This window comes from Pseudonaja textilis, chromosome 7 (genome assembly GCF_049901715.1).
Source record: "Pseudonaja textilis isolate UNSWEBS1 chromosome 7, rPseTex1.2, whole genome shotgun sequence".
Classification (NCBI taxonomy): domain Eukaryota; kingdom Metazoa; phylum Chordata; class Lepidosauria; order Squamata; family Elapidae; genus Pseudonaja; species Pseudonaja textilis.
In genome coordinates, this window is record NC_141996.1 from 44,745,071 (window position 1) to 44,755,970 (window position 10,900).

General features: G+C 36.1%; 1 pseudogene; it reads left to right on the forward strand.

Moving 5' to 3' along the window:
• Positions 1–1,338: 1,338 nt before the first annotated feature.
• LOC148125323 (uncharacterized) lies at positions 1,339–7,358 on the forward strand (annotated as a pseudogene).
• The last annotated feature ends 3,542 nt before the right edge of the window (positions 7,359–10,900 follow it).

The window sequence follows — 10,900 nt, forward strand, 5'->3', positions numbered from 1 at the left end:
ACACCCAGGATCTTAATGATGATTTGTCAAACTAAAGAGTTATGTTGAAGCAACATATTAAGCAATAATGGCTGAGTTAACCACAAACTAATAAATGGTTGTTGTTGTTTTTTAAAAAACATGTTATAATTTAGTGTGAAATGTAAAAAAAATGTATGTTTTTCTCCATTTTCGTTATATGCTTGTGTCTTCCAAGTTCAGGAATGGGGAATTCATGTTCCACATAAGACCTCCAGATGTTTTCCTGAGTCTTCCTAGAAAGCCCGCTGACTGTAATTGTTGAAAATTGATAATATACTGCAAGAATTACTCATTTCAGAATACAGTGACAGATCTTGGAAGTGCCATGAAACAGAAGGAACATTTTACTAGATACAGTGGACATGCAAAATACTCTCAGAATTTATAGATAAGATGATCGATAGATGATAGATAGATAGATGATAGATCTTTATTATTACAATTGTCTATTGATGCTACACTTAGTTCTAAAGTAGAATTTAAGCAAATTTATGTTCATTAACTTTTCAGAAACCATAGTTAATGTTGATATAAACATTTTTCCTTATCTTTAAAGAGCATCACAGTGTTCAACTCTACGTGCTACTATATAAATATTTCTGTATCCAAATAATATAATATATTATTTTATCTCCTATACAACAGAAAATATTAATAAAAAGAGGAATTGTTAGTATGGTCTGTATTATGATGGTGTATGTAGCCTATTATATGGTTAGAAATCAACCTTTAAGTCATCCTTTAGGTGGTTGGTTCTTTTGAATATATTGTAACTTGTGAAGCCAATCACTGCAATTTGTAAACAACATTATTTATAAAACCTGGTGTTAGGGTTCTATTAATGGCAAGAAAATCCCAGATGAACTTCAGCAAATTATCTAACCAGGGAAGTTAGAATGCAGAGAATATAGACATGCAATTCTTTCCAACAGACAAGAAGAGAAAAAGTGAGAAAAACAGTTCAAGATTTCTTTTCATAGAAAGCACCACTAGGAAACGTTTAAGGGAAGACTCATATAAATCCTATAACATCTCTCTCCCCTGCTCAGATATAATCAACAATCTGATCTGGCTGCCACTCCATATCAGAGTTCCCCAATCTTTCTGGCTTTGAGAACCAATGTGTGTGGGGAGGGGATGGTTCTGTGTGAGTAGCTGGCAAGCATACATGCATGCAGCTCCATTTGCATGAGTGGCATGCACATGCGTCTGCCACTCATGCAAATGGAGTGCATGCACACATGGTTGCCTGCTGTTTGTGCAAGTGGAGATGCATGTGCTCGCCATTTCCATGGCCTGGTTGCACACAGCTTGGCCATGCCTCAGAGGTTGAAGACTCGTCCCTATAAGAAGTGAGTAAATACTATTAACTACTATGTCAGTGGCCCCACAATTTTGTAGAGTTGTTTGCAAAAATGAGTCCATCAAACATATATTCATTCGTAAAATAAACTCCATCACTAAGACTAACCTTGACTGTAACAAACTTTGCTCATGGCCCGACTTATCATTACTGCAAAGAATCCGCTCCCGTGAACTCCATACACAACTCAAAATATGTCAAGACAATGGAGAGAATGACATATACATTGACTAACATGCTGACTGCATTAAAAAGAAGTCTAGCAACCCACATCCTAACATCCAATCCTTCATCATCCAACCCTCTAACCCTCCATCACCCAAATCCCCTAACTTCCTCAATACCAACTACTACTGACCTTAAATGCAAGCTACTTAATGCAAGAAGCCTCATAAATAAACTACCTGAATTTCTCCTCTTGCTAAATTCGATATTATATTTGCCTGTGAAACATGGTTGAATGCATCCCTCCCTGACTCCATTACTACAGTAAGAGATTATCATATTTACAGATCCAATAGTGAAATCTGCAGAGGAGATGGTGTTGCTATCTACTATAAAAAGTGCCTATATCTAAAAAATATTCAAGTTAACCAGGAACTTGCTCTTCCTGAGACAATCATTTGCAAGCTGTCCTTAATTACCACAATTCACTTGTTACTATGTTACAGAGCTCCTGATTATGATATCATACATGCTAACAAGTTAACTTCACTACTAACATGGGCAACCTCCTGCCCACATACTCTTATCTTTCTTGGTGACTTCAATCTACCTCTTATTAACTGAACTCAAAATGAATGTACAACTGAACCTATACATGCAACCCTGTACAATGCTGTAACTTACCTGGGACTTGAACAATTGGTATCAAATATCATTAGACTCAACAACTGTCTAGATCTCATCTTCTGCAACAGTTTAAACTCAATTTATGGACTACAAATAAAAGAACCCTTTTCCAACAGTGACCAAAGCATGATTGACTTCTGTCTCAACATACATCCTCATAAAAATCATCATAACAATGGGATTCCCAATTATAACTTCAAAAAAGCCAACTATGATCTCATAGACAATGATCTCTCATCTCTTGATTGGCAAATTCTATTTACTGGCTGCAATACTGCCAAAGACCTTTACAACGTTATTTTACTTGAAGTCAAATGAGTCATCAAACTATATGTACTACTAATAACCCCAAAACCAGAAAAAACAAATTACCCATAACAATAAGGAAGCTCCAATTCAAAAAGAAATCTCTTTGGCAAAAAAACAAAACTGGATATGTAGCCAACTTTAAAAGCCGCTACAAAAAATTATGCCACCAGATAAAGACTGAATGCAACAATTATCACATCAAACAAGAGGAAAACCTTCTGCACACAAAATCTACCCGTACCTTCTATGATTTTTTTTTAAAATTTTTTATTGTTTTTCAACATACAAAACACAACGACAAAACATAAAAATATCAGCTCCCCCATATTTTTGTACACAGTAAGTCGGTTGGTCCATCAGTTTTGTGCATTCACCTCATAGTCACAATTGCAATTACCTTATATAATACTCTTATCAATACAAATTGATAAATCATAGTATCACTATTAAAAAAAAAGAAAAAAAATTGACTAAACTTTTATTCGATCATGCCTTTGTGAGATAACTATATTTTAAATATTTTATTCTAAAACAAATCTTATAATCATACCAATTCTATCCCAAATAAGAAAAAGAAAGAAACAAAAAAACTATTATATAAATATAGTATCAAACAATAATAAAAAGAAAGGGAAAATAAATTCAATATTATTCCTTATTATCTAACTTTTATATTTTAATATTTCATCATTCAACCATTGATAGAAAAGATCCCAAACTAAATAAAATTGTTTATCTTCTTGCTCTCTAATTTCAAAAGTCAATCTACTCATCTCAGCACATTCCAAAATTTTCTTTACAACTTCTTCTTGCAATGGAATTTTCTCATTTTTCCAATTTTTTGCAAATACAATCCTAGCAGCAGTCAATACATTTACAATCAAATATTTCAGCTCTTTACTATAAGTATCTGGTAGGATTCCCAATAGAAAAAACTCCGGTTTCAAGTCTATATGCTTCTTCGTCATTTTTTCCAGCCACATGTGGATTTTAGTCCAATATTTTCTAGCATCCTCACAAGTCCACCACATATGGTAGTATGAACCAGGTTTCTGATGACACTTCCAGCATTTTTCGGATTTGTTCTTGAACATTCTTGCTATCCTTGTCGGGGGGAAATGCCACCTATAAAACATCTTATACAAATTTTCTTTATAGGCTGTAGACATTGTCATTTTATAATTTTGCGACCATAATTTCTGCCATTTCTCTAAATCAATCCCATATCCAAAGTTCCTCCCCCACGCAATCATAGTTTCTTTAACTTGTTCTTCCTCAAGCTTAATTTGCAATAAATAACCATACAGTTTTTTAATCACCTTTTCATCAGTACCCATCAAAATCTTATCCAAGTCAGTTTGCTTATCATAAAATCCCTCTGCTTTGGAATCCTCATAATACTTTGAATGTATTTGCAAATATGAAAACCAATTCATCTGTATACCTTGTTCTTCCAGTTTTTGCATCGATTTAAGTTCACCCTTTTCATCTAATAATTCCCCATAGTTAACTGTTTGTTCCTTTTTATAGATTATAGGATAGGAGAACGCTTCTATCGTCGATAACCAAACTGGAATTTTCAAATAACACTGTTTTTTTGTCTTCTCCCAATTTAACCACAGAGACTCCCGTATATAATGTCCTAACCGCTATCTACATGCACTCTCACACCACCACCCAGCACAGATCAATTCCGTAGCCAAGACACTCATCTCCAGAACAAAATGCTTAGCCGATGAACAGCACCAAAAAAACGAACTACACACTCTCACCAACGTACTTACAGCCAATGGATTCCAAAGAAAGAAGATTACCCACCTAATCCAAAAAGAAACCCCAACCAAAATCCAAGACAGAGAACAAGAAAACGGCAAAGCCCTCCTCCCATATATAAAAGGCACTACAGACAAAATTAGCAAGATCCTCCAAAAACACAACATCAAAACAGCATTCTGCACAAACAGAAAAATATCCACCATCCTAAGAAACCCCAAAGACAAAATCGAATTAGAAAACCAAGGAGTATACGAAATCCCCTGCACTGCCTGCCCTACCACATACATTGGACAAACTAACAGAAGAATAAGTGCACGCATTGAAGAACATAAGAACTCAATCAAAAAAGAAGAAACGACCTCTTCCCTGGTCCAACACCTCAAAGCCACAGGACATGAAATTGATTTTAAAAATACCAGAACTATCGCCAAAACCGAACACTTCAACAGCAGAATAATCAGAGAAGCCATAGAGATAGAAAAACGCCCACACAGCATGAACAAACGAGATGACACCTCCCGCCTTCCAGCCATTTGGAAACCCGCCCTCATGAACAGACGAGTACCTAACATGAAGAAGGACACCAGACCCACACCCATGAGAGCCACACAAGATGCCACCACCACACTTCCATATAGAAAACAGACTCCCACCCATTCAGAAAATGAGACACGACCATGGACCAGAAGCTGCACTGCAGCTGCATCACTACCCACTTCAAACCCCTCTGAGCCAGACATGAAGCAAACCGACACCCACTATGAAGATGCAGCAGGACCACGAACTAGAAGCCAAACAGCAAGATCACAACTCACCAGCTCAAATCCCCCAGCAACTAAGACTAACCTGAGCACAACCAAGCCCCCACCTGAACAGAACACGCCTCCAACCAATCAGAACACGGCTAACCCCCCAACCAATCAGAACACAGCCAAACCCCCTACCAATGAGAACACACCCCCACCCAATCAGAACACAGCCAAGCCCCCACCCAATCAAGTCCCACCCCCACTGGCAGTTAAAAGGAGGAAGCAGCTGCAATCTCACATTACTCTGAGAAGCACAGAGCCGGAGACAGAAGCCTGAAGATGATGAATGAGACTTCATCGAAACGTTGCCTAGATACTTCGAATCTTACGCGGAAGAAAACCCGAACAACCAAAGATCCACATACAAATACCCAGAACCTCAGAAAACATATATATATATATATATATATATATATATATATATATATATATATATATATATATATATATATATATATATATAATCAAATGCATACTTGACTAAATAAATAAATACTTTGAAGATAGTCTGACAAAAAAAATATGGCTAAAACATACCGCTTACATATCGCTAAACAATTCTTTACAGCTTTTTCTAAACAGTTTACAGAGTCAGCACATTGCCCCCAACAATCTGGATCTTCATTTTACTGAGCTCGAACAGATGGAAGGTTGAGTCAACCTTGATCCAGTGAGAATTGAACTGCTGGCAGTCAGCAGGATTTGCCTGCAATACTGCATTTTAACATTGCACCATCATGGCTCTATGAAAGCTCATGCCTTTTAATAAAAACTTTTCATGAAATCAGATAGTCTTAGAAATTACTACTGGATGTCTTTCCCTTGATTTTTAAGAAATCATATAATATTTCCTGTAATTCATTACAGGCAACATGTAATCTAAATGCTCTTGGAAGGTAGCATCTGGCTGGTCTTTTTGAATGTTTCTGCTCACTTATTTCAAGAAAAGAAAAGAAAAGAAAAAAGAAAAGGGAAAAGAAGAAATATATACATGTAGGACCAAGTAGATGAGCGTTTTAACATTCTGAGTTATATCATTCTGAGCTAGACCTGTATAATCAAGAAAATGTATTGCAATTTTTAAAATCCAAATGGAGTATTTCTTTCTGTTCTCAAATTAGGAAAAATAGCTAATAGTAAGACTTTATTATCTATTTTATTCATTAAACATGAAACTCAAGTCAACTGAACATTTAAAAATGTATCACAAATATAATTGACTGCCATTGATGGTTGATACGGGTTGCTGCCAGCATCCTAGGTATCAACCAATTATCTTCTTAAAATGTACAATGTTCTGAGTAGCACAGTTTTTTGCAGTTCCGCTGGTGTAATTGCAGGAAGTTACAATTTCTTGATGTACTTTGTAAAATTCTTGGATATGGAACCAAGTGCCCTGATGACAATGGGTATCATTGTTACATGTTTCATCCATACTCAGGTAGTTTTGATGGCCAGGTCTCAACATTTAATGATTTTTTCAAGTTCTTTTTCTTTGACTCTGGTGTCTCCTGGTACAGTGATATCAATAAATTGTATGCTTCGTTTTTTTACAACTGTGATATCTTGCAGATTGTGTTCCAAATGATAATCCATCTGTATTCGAAAATCCACAAGATCTTCACCTTCTCATTTTTGACAACTTTTTCCACTTTTTGTTCCCATGACTTTTTGAGTATAGGTAAGTCATATTTTTTATATAATGACCAGTGGATAGCAGCCCGACCATGTCTAGCTTTGTAATCAGTTTGGGCAATTTTGCTGCACTCACATATTAAATGTGAAACAGTTTCAACTTTGTTGTTGCAAAGTTGGCATTGCATTGTCAGTGGATGTTTGTATCTTTGCTTTCATGGCATTAGTTTGAGCAGAAAGTATTAAACCTTCCATTTCTTTCATGATGGTTCCTTTCTTAAGCCGTGCTCATGTCAAGTTGTTATCACATTTTCCTTCAATGTTTTTCAAGTCCTTTCCATGCAAAGCTTTGGTTTTCCATCCATTTAATCTGTTATCCAGCTGTTTTTCCTTATAGTCTGCCTTTTTTTTCTATTGTTTTCATAATATTCTCCATTTTCACAGCCTGCAGCATTTTTTCTGTACTTTGATTCATATAATCATTCAAACTTCTTCTTCTGCAGTTTTTCTTCTTCTACAGTTTGATGGATTTGCGTAGCCCTCTGACCCCTATTCTTCTTGGCAGGTATAACCTGTTGCTGTCACTTTGTTGATGTAAAGTGTGATACATATTCAAAAGTTTTTGCATTTTATGGTCCAAGTTTTCCAGCTCAGCCAAAGTCCAGCTGATTATTCCAGCTGGATAGCATATCACTGGAACTGCCCATGTATTAATGGCTTTAATTATGTTTCCAGCATTCAGCCTTGATTTTAATATTTTGAAGACCCTCCTGATGTATTCCTTCTCCATTGATTTTTTTCACTTTTCCATTCAAGATGTTACCCGCTTCCAATATGCCTAGGTATTTATAAGCGTCATCCTTTGCTAATGCTTTCACTATGCTTCCATTTCCTAGTTCTATTCCTTCTATTTTTTTTTTCATTTTCACTTGCTGCATGGATAATATAGTACATTTTTCAGTCCAAAGTATATTTTAAGAAGATACTAGGCTGATACCTAGGATGTTGGCAGCAATCTGTATCAACCATTAACAGCAGTCACTGGTATTTGTGATATGTTTTTAAAAGTTCAGTTGACTGTGTTTCATGTTTAATGAATAAAAGAGATAATAATGAAGTATTATTAGAGCATGTAGTCTATTGTTACTCCTATTGACTATTTTTTTTGTCATATATACAGTACTAGCCTGTTGGGAAATGCCAGAGAGGGAAGAGGGCTTAAGCGGGGAATTAACTTTGAATCATTGCATAGCCACAAGTGATCTAGGACTAATCCTCCATCTCTACATTCCATAGAATCTTATATCTGTTCCCCAGGGAAATCAAGAAGTCTGAGAAGACTCCTGTATTATAGGTAGAATATAATAAAGTAGTTATCTTGGATTCTACACATGTGGATCTGGTTGTTTGCACTTGAAAAAGCTTATTTGTTATTTAGAGATAGGAGTAATTATACTGCTGGTATTCTTTCTCTCTCTTAGACTGGTTGCTGCTCTCTGACATCTGGCAAGACATGGGTTAACTGTCTCTCTTCACTCTTCCCCATCTGCAGAATGTAGAATTGTCCTGTACCTTTTGTGTATAAAGTCATATAAAAGAACTTCTTAAATGCTTTTTTTGGAAGTCAAACCTTAGTCTATTCTTTCCATAGTCTGTCCTTGAACTACCAACAACCCTTCAATAGACAGTAATGGGTTAATACATCTTGGGTTGACAGCTATTTCATTCCCCAGAATTCTGTAGCTCTTCACAAGTTTCTTCCATCTAGTCACTTCAGCAGTAACCTCAACACTACCGTCTATACTAGGAAATTATAGTATCTAGTTTACTGTAAGGGTTCTTCCAACAGCTACAAGAACAGCTAATACATTGGATAACAGTATGCCAGACAGCCCTGGGTAACTGCAGAAAGTCATACACTGCAACCTATCTCTTCTTCTTCTCTGTTGTTTTCTAATTCAGGGGTCGCCAACCTTTTGGACCTCAGGGACCACCAAACTCTTAATTTTAAATCCCAGGGACCACTAACCAGTTCTGTGGGCGTGGCCTAATTTGTGGGTATGGCTTAGTAGTCATGTTACTGGCTGGGCATGGCTTGTATGTAAATATTATAAATATTTATATAAATATTGAATTTTTTATAAAAAAGAGCAACTTTTACCCAAACTCAGGCAAAGCAGGCAGATTGAGTTGCTCACAGAATAACAGATTAATTCAGAGATCTATCTATCTGCTATTGGCTAGCTCAGTCTGTCACATAAAATTTGCTTGCAAGCAAACTCATAAAATTTACTAGCAAGCAAACTCACAAAATTAACTCACAACACACCATGCATTTAATATTGAATTTTTATATTAAAAAAAGCAACTTTTACCCAAAAGCAGGCAAAGCAGGCAGATTGAGTTGCTCACAGAATCATTCAGTGATCTATCTATCTGCCATCGGCTAGCTTGCCATGAATCTGCTTGCCATGAATCTGCATTGAATTTTCTTGCAAGCAAACCTTCAGTCCTAAGGGAGGTTTGGCTGTGTTGAGCCAAAGATCTAAAGACTAGCTGGAAAGCAAGAAATCCAATCATTTTCTGCTTTCTAGCTAATCTAACTCTCCGACAGAACAGAACAGAACAGAACAGAACAGATGATGGTCGGAAAAAGGAAAAATAGCAATTTAGCCGTCAAGTTAACCGGGTAAGGAGTGAGTGGGCGGGGAGGGTTCCCGCAGGCTATGTGGGTGGCGCAGCCTTGTGTTTCTGTGCAGCCTGGATTAATGGCTTTGTGGGGGTGCTCTGGAGGTGAGATTTGTCTGCGGCCCACCCAAATTTTCTTATGGCCCACCAGTGGGCTGCGGCCCACCAGTTGGTAACCACTGTTCTAATTCATTCCAAACCTCCTGGATTATTCTGCCCGTTGTTAGATGATTCCGTGTAAATGACTATCTTCAGAGTTACTAACTTTAATTCACATCCATCTCTCTGAATGGAATTCTCTTTAGCATGTGAATTGAATCTAGCATATAAAAGATATTTAGAAGCACCATTACTTGTCTGCAATAGCAAATTTATAATAATAATATTAATAATAATAACAACAACAACATTCCAAGAAAGTACTAGGATATTAGCAGTCTTTATAGTTTTTATTTTCAGAGCAAAGACTTGGAATTGATTCAGAGAAGAAAAATGAAGAGGATTTCTGCCTATTTAGAGATAAGGAATTTCTTTGAATTTAATAGTACATTCTTTTGTTTTCTTTTTTACTGGGCTGTTATATAAGTGCTCCATGCTTATTCATTGCTCTAACCTATGAGTTTTTTTCTGCACAAGTGTATAATGGTAATATTCTACTTATCCCTATTTTAGAACACAGTATATTTTATGGGGGAAGGATCTGTCTTTTTCCTATAACAGGTCAAAGACATACTTCCTTTCTTCTACTCCCCCTCTCCTTTAAATTATCTATTGTCCCATTGCCAATAAGTTTTCCATTAGTTTCTCTCTCCACAGGAAGAAAACGCTTTTGTCTCCTCCCAATCTCTTTACCATTTAGGTGCTTCATAGCGATGTACCTCTTTTACTATTAATATTACTTTATGCAACTTCTTTGCCTTTTGTTAAACCATCTATAAAAGAACATTATTTAAAAAAAACCCACTTATCTTTCCTAATTATAGCGGGAGTGTATATGACAAGTAATCACTTATATAGCAATAAACATGTCAATTAACTAAGGAAAAGACTGTGTCAGCAAAAAATGATTTTCCTGCCTTCTGAATCTGGAAGCACTTTCCATTAGTTCCAATGGATAGAACAAGACATACTGAAGATAGATTTTTGAGTCTGAACATCTTCACTTCACCCCCAAAACCTTCTATGAGAAACAATGAGAAATGGCTACTTGTAATGTTGACTGGACAGCACCATTTCCACAGTTATAAAATATAGGAAGAAACTATATATAAAAATCAGGAAAGGGTGAATGTTGTGTGTTTATTCTTTTTATTATGCAATTCAGCAAGATACCATAGTAGTCATAAGGTAGTATTTTTCAAACTTGGAAATTTTAAGATACGTGGACTTCAATGCCCAGAATTTCCTAACCAGCAAGCCATGAGGTTCAAATATATGCTTATATAAT